Genomic DNA, 15409 nt, shown 5'->3' on the forward strand with positions numbered 1-15409 from the left:
CTATGGCGCCAACACCAACGATGATGATGGTTGATGATGATAGGAAGTGAAGATGGTGTTTGATGATTGAAGGAAAATGATTACACAGTTCACATAGGGATGTGATCTATTAGTTTTCAATCTATTCTCAATAAATATACAAGTACAGACATACAACTAAGAAGGGTTACTACAGTGATGTGCAAAAAACAAAGCCTTCTTCCTCTGGAGTTACAAAAACTTCGGTTTTAAATTCAGGAAAGAGACTATCTGAGACTGAAGCAGACAAGTTCCTACTTCTACTTCTACATCTACTTTTCACTTCTCACTTCTCACTTTTTACTTCTTACTTCTTACTTCTTACTTCTTACTTCTTACTTCTTACTTCTTACTTCTTACTTCTTACTTCTTACTTCTTACTTCTTACTTCTTACTTCTTACTTCTTACTTCTTACTTCTTACTTCTTACCTCTTACTTCTTACTTCTTACTTCTTACTTCTTACTTCTTACTTCTTACTTCTTACTTCTTACTTCTTACTTCTTATTTCTTATTTCTTACTTCTTACTTCTTAATTCTTAATTCTTACTTCTTACTTCTTACTTTTTACTTCTTACTTCTTACTTCTTACTTCTTACTTCTTACTTCTTACTTCTTACTTCTTACTTCTTACTTCTTACTTCTTACTTCTTACTTCTTACTTCTTACTTCTTACTTCTTACTTCTTACTTCTTACTTCTTACTTCTTACTTCTTACTTCTTACTTCTTACTTCTTACTTCTTACTTCTTACTTCTTACTTCTTACTTCTTACTTCTTACTTCTTACTTCTTACTTCTTACTTCATACTTCATACTTCTTACTTCTTAATTCTTACTTCTTACTTTTTACTTCTTACTTTTTACTTCTTACTTTTTACTTCTTACTTCTTACTTCTTACTTCTTACTTCTTACTTCTTAGTTCTTACTTCTTACTTCTTACTTCTTACTTCTTACTTCTTACTTCTTACTTCTTACTTCTTACTTCTTACTTCTTACTTCTTACTTCTTACTTCTTACTTCTTACTTCTTACTTCTTACTTCTTACTTCTTACTTCTTACTTCTTACTTCTTACTTCTTACTTCTTAGTTCTTACTTCTTACTTCTTACTTCTTACTTCTTACTTCTTACTTCTTACTTCTTACTTCTTACTTCTTACTTCTTACTTCTTACTTCTTACTTCTTACTTCTTACTTCTTACTTCTTACTTCTTACTTCTTACTTCTTACTTCTTACTTCTTACTTCTTACTTCTTACTTCTTACTTCTTACTTCTTACTTCTTACTTCTTACTTCTTACTTCTTACTTCTTACTTCTTACTTCTTACTTCTTACTTCTTACTTCTTACTTCTTACTTCTTACTTCTTGCTTCTTACTTCTCACTTCTTACTTCTTACTTCTTACTTCTTACTTCTTACTTCTTACTTCTTACTTCTTACTTCTTACTTCTTACTTCTTACTTCTTACTTCTTACTTCTTACTTCTTACTTCTTACTTCTTACTTCTTACTTCTTACTTCTTACTTCTTACTTCTTATTTCTTATTTCTTACTTCTTAATTCTTACTTCTTACTTCTTACTTCTTACTTCTTACTTCTTACTTCTTACTTCTTACTTCTTACTTCTTACTTCTTACTTCTTACTTCTTACTTCTTACTTCTTACTTCTTACTTCTTACTTCTTACTTCTTACTTCTTACTTCTTACTTCTTACTTCTTACTTCTTACTTCTTACTTCTTACTTCTTACTTCTTACTTCTTACTTCATACTTCATACTTCATACTTCTTACTTCTTAATTCTTACTTCTTACTTTTTACTTCTTACTTTTTACTTCTTACTTTTTACTTCTTACTTTTTACTTCTTACTTCTTACTTCTTACTTCTTACTTCTTAGTTCTTAGTTCTTACTTCTTACTTCTTACTTCTTACTTCTTACTTCTTACTTCTTACTTCTTACTTCTTACTTCTTACTTCTTACTTCTTACTTCTTACTTCTTACTTCTTAGTTCTTACTTCTTACTTCTTACTTCTTACTTCTTACTTCTTACTTCTTACTTCTTACTTCTTACTTCTTACTTCTTACTTCTTACTTCTTACTTCTTACTTCTTACTTCTTACTTCTTACTTCTTACTTCTTACTTCTTACTTCTTACTTCTTACTTCTTACTTCTTACTTCTTACTTCTTACTTCTTACTTCTTACTTCTTACTTCTTACTTCTTACTTCTTACTTCTTGCTTCTTACTTCTCACTTCTTACTTCTTACTTCTCACTTCTCACTTCTTACTTCTTACTTCTTACTTCTTACTTCTTACTTCTTACTTCTTACTTCTTACTTCTTACTTCTTACTTCTTACTTCTTACTTCTTACTTCTTACTTCTTACTTCTTACTTCTTACTTCTTACTTCTTACTTCTTACTTCTTACTTCTTACTTCTTACTTCTTACTTCTTACTTCTTACTTCTTACTTCTTACTTCTTACTTCTTACTTCTTACTTCTTACTTCTTACTTCTTACTTCTTACTTCTTACTTCTTACTTCTTACTTCTTACTTCTTACTTCTTACTTCTTACTTCTTACTTCTTACTTCTTACTTCTTACTTCTTACTTCTTACTTCATACTTCATACTTCATACTTCTTACTTCTTAATTCTTACTTCTTACTTTTTACTTCTTACTTTTTACTTCTTACTTTTTACTTCTTACTTTTTACTTCTTACTTCTTACTTCTTACTTCTTACTTCTTACTTCTTAGTTCTTACTTCTTACTTCTTACTTCTTACTTCTTACTTCTTACTTCTTACTTCTTACTTCTTACTTCTTACTTCTTACTTCTTACTTCTTACTTCTTACTTCTTACTTCTTACTTCTTACTTCTTACTTCTTACTTCTTAGTTCTTACTTCTTACTTCTTACTTCTTACTTCTTACTTCTTACTTCTTACTTCTTACTTCTTACTTCTTACTTCTTACTTCTTACTTCTTACTTCTTACTTCTTACTTCTTACTTCTTACTTCTTACTTCTTACTTCTTACTTCTTACTTCTTACTTCTTACTTCTTACTTCTTACTTCTTACTTCTTACTTCTTACTTCTTACTTCTTACTTCTTGCTTCTTACTTCTCACTTCTTACTTCTTACTTCTCACTTCTCACTTCTCACTTCTCACTTCTTACTTCTTACTTCTTACTTCTTACTTCTTACTTCTTACTTCTTACTTCTTACTTCTTACTTCTTACTTCTTACTTCTTACTTCTTACTTCTTACTTCTTACTTCTTACTTCTTACTTCTTACTTCTTACTTCTTACTTCTTACTTCTTACTTCTTACTTCTTACTTCTTACTTCTTACTTCTTACTTCTTACTTCTTACTTCTTACTTCTTACTTCTTACTTCTTACTTCTTACTTCTTACTTCTTACTTCTTACTTCTTACTTCTTACTTCTTACTTCTTACTTCTTGCTTCTTACTTCTCACTTCTTACTTCTTACTTCTCACTTCTCACTTCTTACTTCTTACTTCTTACTTCTTACTTCTTACTTCTTACTTCTTACTTCTTACTTCTTACTTCTTACTTCTTACTTCTTACTTCTTACTTCTTACTTCTTACTTCTTACTTCTTACTTCTTACTTCTTACTTCTTACTTCTTACTTCTTACTTCTTACTTCTTACTTCTTACTTCTTACTTCTTACTTCTTACTTCTTACTTCTTACTTCTTACTTCTCACTTCTTACTTCTTACTTCTTACTTCTTACTTCTTACTTCTAACTTCTTAATTCTTACTTCTTACTTCTTACTTCTCACTTCTTACTTCTGCTTCTACTTCTTCCGATTCACTTTCTAACGGATTTTCCGAACTGGTACCAAATATCGATAGCTCTTCTTCCAAACAAAAATTAGAATTAGGTTTTCTTTTTTTCCACAGCACTGTTGGCGTATGAAGCATGTGAATTTAGCGCCATCAAGTAGCAATAGATTAAAAGTCCTATATACAAGAGTATCAGCAGTAGCTAGCTACTCAAACGGTTCCTACACACATATTTGAACTTTCGTTACATACCCTTTTTTTGATAGAGAAAATATCTCTCTCTAGCTGTACTTCTAGAGAACTCAATAGAGAATGTATGTCATTAGAAACAAATTAGATTCTCAAAGGAATGTAATAGTAGTTGCTATATGGAAGAAGAAGAAGAGTTTAGAAAAGAGAGAGAGATAGGAATAGTTAATCCAAAGATATAGAGGTATGTGAGAACCGACATAACCAGATGCCACCAAATGATAATAATTAAATGTTAAAGTTAAATGAGTTTTGGTATGTATATTTCCTCTATTTCTTGTGCTGTTTTCATATACATAGCGGATCTATATAATATTAGGGTGGTAGAATCCTGTGGGACGTGTTTAATTATAATAGCCTTCGTTATAGGGTTTTTAATAATAAACTTCGATATCATCACAAAATCAGTATAGCAATATATCAAGGAAAAATGCTGTGTTTATTTGTTCTTGTTTTTAGTTTTGATGTTTTTGTCGTTGCGTCCTAAACATGTTTTCCAAATAAATGGGTGTATGTGGTAGGAGGATTCGGATTCTCATATAAAAAAACAAGCATATGTTGTGAGTTTATCGTTGAATTCGATCAAGGAAATGTGTGAATTAACTTATCTTTTTACCCATGGGTAAATTATTGCTGAATTATTGTTCATTTAGGATGGAGAAGTTTTTTCTTTGTTTATACATACATATTTTAAAGCTATGAATGCGAGCAACATACCAAATAAACTTTGTGAGATAACCGGCCACAGTGAGCCTGAACAAGTTTAAGGTTGACCTAAAATGACGACAAAAACTAAAAATGAGGCTTTGTTCCTGAAGACCTCAGCAATAATAATCCGTTTTTACCAAAATCGGATTAGCTTCCTTTTTCGAGATACACCCCGTAAACGATTTTTTTCGAAAAAAATTCATATCAACGCAAGGCTCGAGTACGATAACTTAGGCGCCGAGAATTGAAAACGGTTTTTTGTAGAGGTATTCAATACGTTCATTTTTTGTTATGGGTGGGAGGGTCTATGCCCCCCCTTTTAGGAGGGAGGGGCAACTTTATAAAAAACTACTAAAAAAAAACTATTAAAAAACAACGGCAACACTTGCAGTTATCAGTGACACCTTTTTCAAAAGCTAGAATTGTACACTTAATTTTAGTTTTTAAATCAAGATATTTTAATCAGTAGTTTTCGAAATAATCGATTTCAAAGTCAACATTTGTGAAAAATAAGTATAAAAAAATACATTGAATACTATTTTTGTCAAGACTATGGATTGCAATACGGGATAAATCGATAAAATAAATTACCTCAATGAATTAATTATACTGAAAACCACATCTTTCTATGCCTTCTAGTTTTTGAGAAAATTGAAAAATAGGAAAACTACTTTCTTTATCAGATTTTTATTTTCTTGGCTATTTGGCTTAACCGTTATCAAAAATCAAAAATTAAAAAGTATTGTGCTTAATCTACTTCGACTCAATGATTGGGCTTTATTTCCATTTAAAATTGGATCTTAAAAATAAAATTTCTTGTACCAGTGTGGTACCAGAACGCTCATTAGTGAGCCCGATTAAGAAAGTAGTTTTCCTATTTTTCAATTTTCTCAAAAGGGGGGACATAGACCCTCCCACCCATAACAAAAAATGAACGTATTGAATACCTCTACAAAAAACCGTTTTCAATTCTCGGCGCCAAAGTTATAGTACTCGAGCCTTGCGTTGATATGAATTTTTTTCGAAAAAAAATTGTTAACAGGGTGTATCTCGAAAAAGGAAGCTAATCCGATTTTGGTAAAAAACGGATTATTATTGCAGAGGTCTTCAGGAACAAAGCCTCATTTTTAGTTTTTGTCGTCATTTAAGGTCAACCTTAAACTTGTTCAGGCTCACTGTGCGGCAGTTATAGTCTTTAATAATATATTTAAGAAAACAAATTAGAATCTTTACAACAACAAAATTCGACGATTTTCAGTAGAGCCTATTAAAGTTTTTAAGTAGCAGGGTTGTGCCTATTGTACCCATCTAATCGAATTTTTTGTTAAAAGTTTTTTTCAAAGCTGTAAGTATAATATGCTTTAATGGTAAATTTATGAAATCACATATAGTGGAGTTAAATTTAAAATTTAAAGGTCAACAATTTTTAAGGACCGTTTAATGTCATTTCGTATGCAAGCGTTCATTCGGAATTGCTGTCTCAGTTTTTTTGGGGCTGTGACATTTTTTGATGTTATCTTGAAAACCTGACGTGATGGGGCAAAATGGACTTCGGATTCGGTTTCAGCGACCCTAAAAACCTATGGATTCCACTAAAAAAACAGCGCAAAACACAATATAGAGAGTTACTATCCCTTTTAAAAGGTTTAAGACAGTCATCGGAAAAACCCGTTATTTTAAAAACTATCCATTTTTCGACTTTCTGCCTATATCGACTTTTGATCAAGGGCTTCAAGAGAACAACATACTATAAATTCAGACAATTTCACCGAGGGCCACTTCCCATACAAAATGTGCGGGGTCATTTGGTTCAAGCTAGTTAAGGGTTTTTGGTCATTCTCTAGAAAGGAAATTTTTTTGTAAGTCCAAAATTAACTTTTGTCACCTGATCAAAATGAAAAAGGGTATTTTTCTCAAAAACTGCTCTTCCGATTTTTTTTTTAAATACATGCAATGTGACATATCGTCGGTGAAACCAGAAAAGTGTGTAACTCCATTTTAGCAAATTTTATAGGAGAGCAAAAAAACAAAATCGTTTTGAAGGCATTTGTATGAGTTTTCAATTTCTAATTTGCTTATAAAATAAAAACTGTGAACTTTAAGGGGATTCTCAGTTCAAGGAGCGGTAGATATTAGGTTTGTCTAACAGATGGCATTCAAATCTAATTTTCAGAAAATTTGGAGTTACACACTTTTCTGGTTTCACCGACGATATATAAGATCGTACTTTTGAAATAAAAGAAATATTTTTTTGGACCGTTATTAAAGGTACGTACTTGCCACAGAATTGTTTTCTTGATGTCTGATTTTCTAGTAAACCACTCGAAACGATTTCAATAAAAAAAATTGCATAGAATGGTTTTAGTAACTTTAATATTAAAATTAAGAAAAAAATTCAAAAATTTGTTTTTTGGATTAAAAAAAAGGTCAAAATTTTTTTTGAAAAATCAATTTTTTGAAAACGGCCGAATGAATTTTATTGAAATTTTACTTTTATGTGTCAATTAATATTACCTTTTTAATGGCATACCAAATTTTGTTTTTAAATGATAAATTTTTACAAAAAAAAACAATTTTTGGAAAAAAAAACGTGTCTAACGATTTTCAATTTTTTTTACCTAATTCCATTTCATACAAGAAAATAAAATTTTTTTTGATCAAAATCATTAAAAACGGTGTTTTATTTATTTAAAAAAGAGATTTCATGTATTTTTTTTACATTTTCAAAAATGTCTTAATAAAATCAAATTAGCTATAATTTTACCTAAAAGTTTTAAGCCTACCTAGAACATACTTCTGAAGCAAGTCTTGTTAAAAAATGGGTCTTTAAACCAAAAGTTAAGTTTGGATGTACACAGTGAAGTAAATACCAATCCTTACATATAGGTCGATACGATAGTAAAGTGGCTACCACCTTAAGAAAAAGATCGTACTCCGCTTAAAATAAGGTGATTCTACTTAAACTCAGTTAAATTTAATGCGAACTTCATCGTATTTTTATGTGAATTTTCATCTAAAAACCGAAAAAAAAAATAAAAATTCTATCTTCCTACCTTCTGAAGTAAAAAGAATACTTAAACGGAATTCACAACAGCGCCTTGCAGAAAATTTCACCGGATACTGAAGATCCATTTTTCGCACCCAGCTAAGTGCACGAAAAAAGAAATGCATTTTATGAATGCTTTTTCTAGCTAGCTTTAGCTTTTGCCTACCTAGCTCCTTCATTGCTTTAAACTAAGTTAATTGAACTTAGAATCCAATTGTGAAGGTATTTAAGGTAATGTGGCCTTCTAACTTTGAGTTCATAGAAGACTTTGCAAACAAATGCTTCATTTTTACACTTCGCTTATTCTTAAACATGCCCTGGTTCCTTGAGAGAAGAATTAACTGTCGGAAGACATTTTTCTATGTATGCTTATATTTTCCATTATAACATCTTCACAGTTTATAATAATTTGACAAATGTTTTATCATTGGAAGCATCTTTCTTGTCCGCTGGTTATACCTAGGCATCATATTTAATTGAATATGATGAAAACTCAGGAACTACAGAAAAACATGAATTTAATGAACGGGCATAGCTATTCCGGATTTCGGTATCTATAACTATCAGGTAGTGATCCAACACAAGATGATTTTTCGGAACAATCAGACATCTACAATAACGGAAGTATGACCCCAGTCGCATGCACACCACCAGCTTTCCAATACAAACAGATTTATCAAAATTGGTTTACTCAGTCCAAAGTTATGAAATAACAAACATACAAAAAAAAAAAATACAGACGAATTTAATACCTCCTCCTTTGTGGAAGTCGGTAAAAAAAAACTTTTTCCATCGTTAAAGACACAACACCACTGTGGTTAAAGATATTTCCAGCTTCTTAGAGAAATTCCGTGCCTCGAAGTTAATTTGAAATCCACTTATTTCCAAAAACCAATAAAAAAAATACCCCAGGAAACCGTACCTTTTTCAATTAGACACGACTCTTAAGTTCAAAACTTCTTACTCAAAAAGGCATTTCTTTACAAATACCCTTAATTTTCCAATTCTGTCTTAAACTAACCCCCAGATAAAGTTGGATTTCCTTCTTCAACACTTTTTGTTTTTGCTTCATTGAATAAAGTATTAAGATCTTTAATAATAAATGTATCCTTCAAAAATTCTGCGAAATGCATTTTCATCTCATTATTTGAAGTATTTTTTTCGTAAACGATACATAATTTCAAGACCTCAATATTCCAGCTTTACCTACACCTACCCTTAGCCACTACCACGAAGACGACGATGATATCGATAACGACCATGATGATATTGATAAAAATGTATCGATTACGGCAAAAGAAAAAGGATAGATTATTAAAAAAAAAAAAAAATAGTAATCGAACCATCACCATCATCTAAGGTCAACCAACCAATAGCAAAAATGGTTATCGAATGGTTTGAGAAGAGTACGGGATGAGGTTAAAGCAAGTTATCTAAGCCAACAGTTGTTGCAACTCAACCTTGCGTTGCAAACTGATACTTTCGTCGTTATGCTTGATTGTATCCATCTTTCAAGATACGACCGACGACGATGATACCCACAGAGCGCATTATAACTCCTTCAACTTGCCCCTTCCCCCCCTCAAGCCAGTCTCTCCCAGCCAGCATCATCTGTATGCAAAACCGATAAATTATTCAAAAGTCTCTGATAATCGTATTTGATATCTTCGATGATAGAATATAAGATATTATCTCTTCATCCAACAGAGAGATAGAGAGTAGGAAGGTACTACCTCAACCGAAAAGGACGCTGTGCTGCGCTATGCTGCTGAGATGCGGTTCGGTTTTGTGGTATTGGTGTATTAGAGAGAGTCAAGGAAATTGGCGGATATTAGGTTCCCAAAAATATTAAATGAGTTTTCTTTTCTGAAGGCTGATAGGTATACTACGGAAAGGTAGTTTTATGTTTGTTCATCCGTTAAGTCAGCTTATAACCCTGGTATTTATGTATATATATTCGAAAGGTTGGGGGGTGAAAATGGGTATTTTCTGCTAATAATTATTCTTGTCGGTTCTGGTTCGGTTTTTCTTTATATTCTTTCCTTTGACTCTTAATGATTTATATAAATTCTATTCAATACAATTTAAGCAGGTTAATTTAATACCTTTTTTTGTTTTTGTTATCGTTTCAGGAAGACGTAACAAGTTCAACAGAAAGAAAAGAGGGTGCTTAATACAACTTTAAGGATAAAGGTAAGACTTTTTGATGGGAAAATTAATAAATAATATTGGTTATGGTTGTGATGGTTTCCATTGAAGATAAAATGAACAATTTCAAGTAAAAATATACAATTTAATAAGGGAGGTTATAAAGTTACTTTCTTTTCACTTGCAAAAGTAACTTTATAACCTTTTTGACGTGATAACGTCTTATAAATCGATGAACTCCGGCTGCATCCACAAAAAATATCTTATTTGAAAGGTTATATCCTAAACGTGAATACAAAGAAAGGTTTTTTAAAAATTCCTTCACTAAATAGGGTAAATAGGGTTTAAATGAGGTGGTAAAAAATAAAATTTTCTCAGTGATTATTTGTTTTTGAGAATTTTTTTAAACATCAAAAAATCTTGAACTTATAGGTGTATAGGTTTGAGAAAAATTATATGAAAAAAAAATAATATCTGAACTATTAACGCGAAAAATAATTTTGTTTGCCTTAAACAAAGTCGTACATTTATTATTGAGGCATATAATTGAAAATATTCAGCTTTTTGAAAATATAAAATTTATTAATGGTTGTTATATAAAAAACGGACAAAAGGTTAATGGAAGGAACAAAATTATTATTTTTTTTTTTTTTTTGTTTTTTTTTTTATGAAAACTAATTGCATTTGGTTTGTTTAGGTATAAATATTTTTTGCTGAAATAATATTTTTTTGCTTTTTTCATGAAAAATTAGTGATTTTAAAAAATCATAACTAAACTTTTAACGAACAAATCGGGAAAAATAAGACATTTTGGTAAAAAAAAAACGGAAATAAACTATGAATATCTTCACTTTCCGTGCTAATGTCCTTGCTCTTTATCAGATAAAACCAAATTTTTCCAATATAAAACAATGTATTCTATTTGCATAATGCATTAAAATTTGATATGAACTATGTTTCGCAATCAAATTATTATAATCACATAATAAACAGTGCAAACGGACAATTACTTTTCCCCCTAATAACATAACAAGTTATCCCTAATTTGCACCTTTGACGTACAAAAAAAAATCACAAAAACTCGAACCACTGTACTCTAATTCCAAAACCATGAAAATCGATATTAAATTTAGTTTTTTTTACCCTGAGGACATAAATGACATGACATTTTAACCCTCGCCCGACTCGTGTGCATTAGAATATGAACCGTATAATAATTTTGATAGTTTGTTTGAATTTTATATAAAATTAGGGGGGTAACAGCTTATTTAAATATAAATTATTATTTCATGAAAAATATTTTAAAATTTTACCCTAGTTTTTCTGTATTTATTTTGATGATGATATCAAATTATGCCCCTAAACCATATTATTATTTTAGAATAACAATTGAGCGAGTATTATGTTGCCTAATTTTGAATAATTATTGTATTTTAAAGCACATTTATTTCAATACCATAGGACAAATTGGTTAGGTCAGGACAAAAAAGTAGGATATTTATAGATATTTATTTCTTTTTTATATTTGTTTTGAAGAAAGCTTGGAATTTCTTTTTTTTATTATGTAAGAGTAAGGGTCTCGTTTAAAGAAATTTCTTTGGTTATTTTTTTGTCCAAGACGTCATTGATTCACGTATGTATATTTGATGAGTACAAAGGACTTAAGTTCATTCGTACTTACTTCGTTTAGAGGTTAAAAAAAAAAAAAACCATGTCCCGTACAGACAGACACAGTCAACCAAATAATTGTATGGAAGCATTTTCTATCTAAATGACTCCGGACTACCACCTCCAATTGCTCTAAAGTACCGTCTGTAAAAAAATTCTGTAATAAAACTTCTCTATGACTTTTTGACAACAAAACGAAACTTCCTCTGGTAACCTACCTATTTACTTGAATCAATATTTACTCAAACTTAATCCTTCTACACTCAAATTATTGTATTTAAAACTAAAAACTTTACATGAATTTTATGATAACTTTAGCCAAACGACAAAATTACATTTTACATATAACCTATTCATGTTTTCCTTTTCACTTTTATTTCAAAATTTTTGAAATTTTCAAAACTAAAAACTTTACAACTCATCATCATAAGGTAAAAGATAGTTTTAACTAACAACTAAAACAAGTGCATAGTTTTATACTCAAACAACGATATGAAATTGGAATAGTTTTTACACAGAGAGAGAGAGTGAGTAATAATAAAGTTTTTCTCTGTGAAATATTAGTTTTAATTAAGTAATTAATCCTTTGTGCGTGAAAAGAAGCTTAAAAAATAAAGTATAATTTTAGTTATTGCAAGTTTTCTACTATTTGATGATTATTTTTAGTGCATGATGTGAGTTTGTAATTTTAATTATTCTCAATTACTTTAGAATTAGTTACAAAGTAAGTGTTACTCTGAGTTAGCCTTTGATAAAGTTAAAGGAAGAAAAAAAAAGATACTCGTAAGGTTGTAATGAAATAGGATTTTGTACTTTTTTATTTTTCTTCAACAGTTGACCCAGTAAATTTTTTTACCTCCATTTCGAATTAAAAATCAGTCAAAAACATAACGCACTTGCGAAATTCACCTTTGGCTGCCATCTTGAATATTAGTTTTTATTAAATATCTCGGTTATTGTTTATTTCACAAAAAAGTTTGTGAGACAATAAATGTAGAAAATTAAATTCCCTATAATTTTGTAAAGACACATTTTTTTAAATAGTTGATAAATAAGATACAATTTTGAGGTTTTAACAAATATTTCATGCTTTTGAATTTCTAAAGTTCACACTTTTTTATTGTTGACCATTATCATAATAGCCGGTCGCAGCTAACTGAACTGAAATTAAATCTCGAACAAAACTCTGTGTAATTTTTAAAAGTAATTTTTAAATTTTAATTTTTTTGCAAATAAATTTGAACAAATTGGTTTCAAGTTGAACTGTTACTTTACCTTTTTTGTTCAATATTACAGGAACAAAAATAATAATTTGAGTTAATATTTATTTATTTAATTTAAAATTTGTATTTCCATAAAAACTTCAATAAAAAAAAAATTACCCTAGAACAAAAATACAACAACAAACAATTCCAATAAATGGTTAACACAAAAGTTGAGGGCGTAAACTGAATGGTTGTTATAGGTTTTTATTCCCTTGACATTTCCGAATAATTGATTAAGTTAATAAAAAGTTACGTGTTCACAATTTTTGTTTTTGTTTGTTTGTTTGTATCCTTAAGCAAGTTTGTATAATAATATCATTTGTTTTACAAAATAAATGTGAAATCCTTGCCACATGTTATATTAAAAAAAAAAAACAAAAGAGGCGAGAACCAAAACACAAAAAAAAAAAACAGAAGGTGTATTTTTACAATTTCGGTCGATTTTATTTATATAACATTTATCAATTTGTCAACATGAAAATAAAACCAATGATTTTTTGTTTTGTGGAAAGTATTTTTTTATTTCTACTTTATTTTGTGGTTTTGTAAAGTTAAACAAATAATTTTTTTTTCAAAGTTAGTGTAGGTCACAACGAAATGTATTTTAAATGAAACCTTGTTTTTATTTATTGGGAAAACCTTTATTTAGGTGAAGGTAACATGGTTCACATACCTACAACAAAAAGAAAAAGAGTAAAATAAATGTCAAAAGATCATTGTTCTATTTAATTATTTGTGTTTTTTTTTTTTTATTTTCGATTTTTGTAGGACAGGTACTTTATTTGTATTCTTGCTGTGTGAATTTGAAATAAAAATCAAATATAACAAAAATGTGGGTTCTTTCAGAAATATTTTATTTTATTTTTATTCATTTTATTTTTATTTATTTTATTTTATTTGATTTTATTTTATTTTATTTTATTTTATTTTATTTTATTTTATTTTATTTTATTTTATTTTATTTTGTTTTGTTTTGTTTTATTTTATTTTATTTTATTTTATTTTATTTTATTTTATTTTATTTTATTTTATTTTATTTTTCTTTATTTTATTTTATTTTATTTTATTTTATTTTATTTTATTTTATTTTATTTTATTTTATTTTATTTTATTTTATTTTATTTTATTTTATTTTATTTTATTTTATTTTATTTTATTTTATTTTATTTTATTTTATTTTATTTTATTTTATTTTATTTTATTTTATTTTATTTTATTTTATTTTATTTTATTTTATTTTATTTTATTTTATTTTGTTTTGTTTTATTTTATTTTATTTTATTTTATTTTATTTTATTTTATTTTATTTTGAGAAAATAATATTTAGTTTTTTTTAAAAAAGGCTATTTCTAACAGCGTCATTATATTTTGTATATACCTACCTTATAATTTTTACTTGCTCTATAGGGCAAGTATTGGTTTCGTGTAGAAAAAAAAATTTGAGGTTTTAATCAAAACCAACATTACGATGATCTGTGCGTGTGTGCGTCTGTGCGTCTGTGCGTCCATCTGTACATCGAGCTAGGGCCTAAACAAATAGATGGATTTGCTTGAAACTTGGTACAGATGATTTTTACGTAATTCCCTAGACCCGTTTTTTTTATTTTTTTAATATCTCCTTTTTAACGCATATCTCCCATATAACGTTTTCGAGGTATTTCAATTTTCTCGAAAACGGCTCTAACGATTTTGATTAAATTTGGTATACGTAATAGACTTATTGATTCTAACAAAACTGCGTTTTTAGTTTTTCTCAAAAAATGCCGAGAACGGAAATATGGCGTTGCCGTTTTTCAAAAATTGACATATTTTTTAAGTTCATATATTTCATCAAAGCATAAGTCAATTTTATTAAAAATTTACAGACATCATTTTGAAGTATATAATTAAAAAAAAATATTTTTAAAAACATTAAAACAAAAACGACACTAAACAAAATCTTAAATTTGCAATAGATATTTAAGATAAAGATACTGTGAACTACAAGAGCAAGTACGTGCGACCCAGTCGTGCATTTTATTTCTCCTGCTTTGTCAACTTATGGTGGTCATTACTAAAACCCTTCCTTATTTTTATTACGTCAACACAACAACAAACTTCTGTTCTAACGATTAATTAATACTTTCCATCCATAGCGAATAGCATAATTATCTTTTTGCCATAATAATCAAATTAAACTGGAAACTGATGAATGCATCTCTTTTAATATTTCCATCTCATTAAGCTCTGAATCTTATCAATAGCATTATTATTATTTTTTCTCTAATATCTATACTCTTTCCAAACACAAAATGCTACCTAATTCTCTTGTTCCGAAGAATGAAAACAAAATCATTCCACATCGCTTAGATAACTTAATGGTCAAATATTGTCCCTTCCTTCAGAAAACACATTGCAATCAGCTATTATTCTGTGGGAATTACCACACTAAATTGAATGCTAATCGACAGAGACAATAGGAAGCCATTTAAAATGGACCCAAGGTCTGGACCATTGCCT

The 15409-nt window shown here is 28.8% G+C and overlaps 1 protein-coding gene across 5 annotated transcripts in view; it reads left to right on the forward strand.

The window, feature by feature from the left end:
- Nucleotides 1–15409, forward strand: part of LOC129909904 (leucine-rich repeat-containing protein 24) — a 310525-nt gene that overhangs the window by 268566 nt on the left and 26550 nt on the right. For all 5 annotated transcript variants that reach the window (XM_055987060.1, XM_055987057.1, XM_055987058.1 and 2 more), the window contains one exon: nt 9962–10022. The gene's annotated coding sequence lies outside the window, so the exon portion shown is untranslated. The remainder of the gene's footprint in view (nt 1–9961; nt 10023–15409) is intronic.

Source organism: Episyrphus balteatus, chromosome 2 (assembly GCF_945859705.1).
Source record: "Episyrphus balteatus chromosome 2, idEpiBalt1.1, whole genome shotgun sequence".
NCBI lineage: Eukaryota > Metazoa > Arthropoda > Insecta > Diptera > Syrphidae > Episyrphus > Episyrphus balteatus.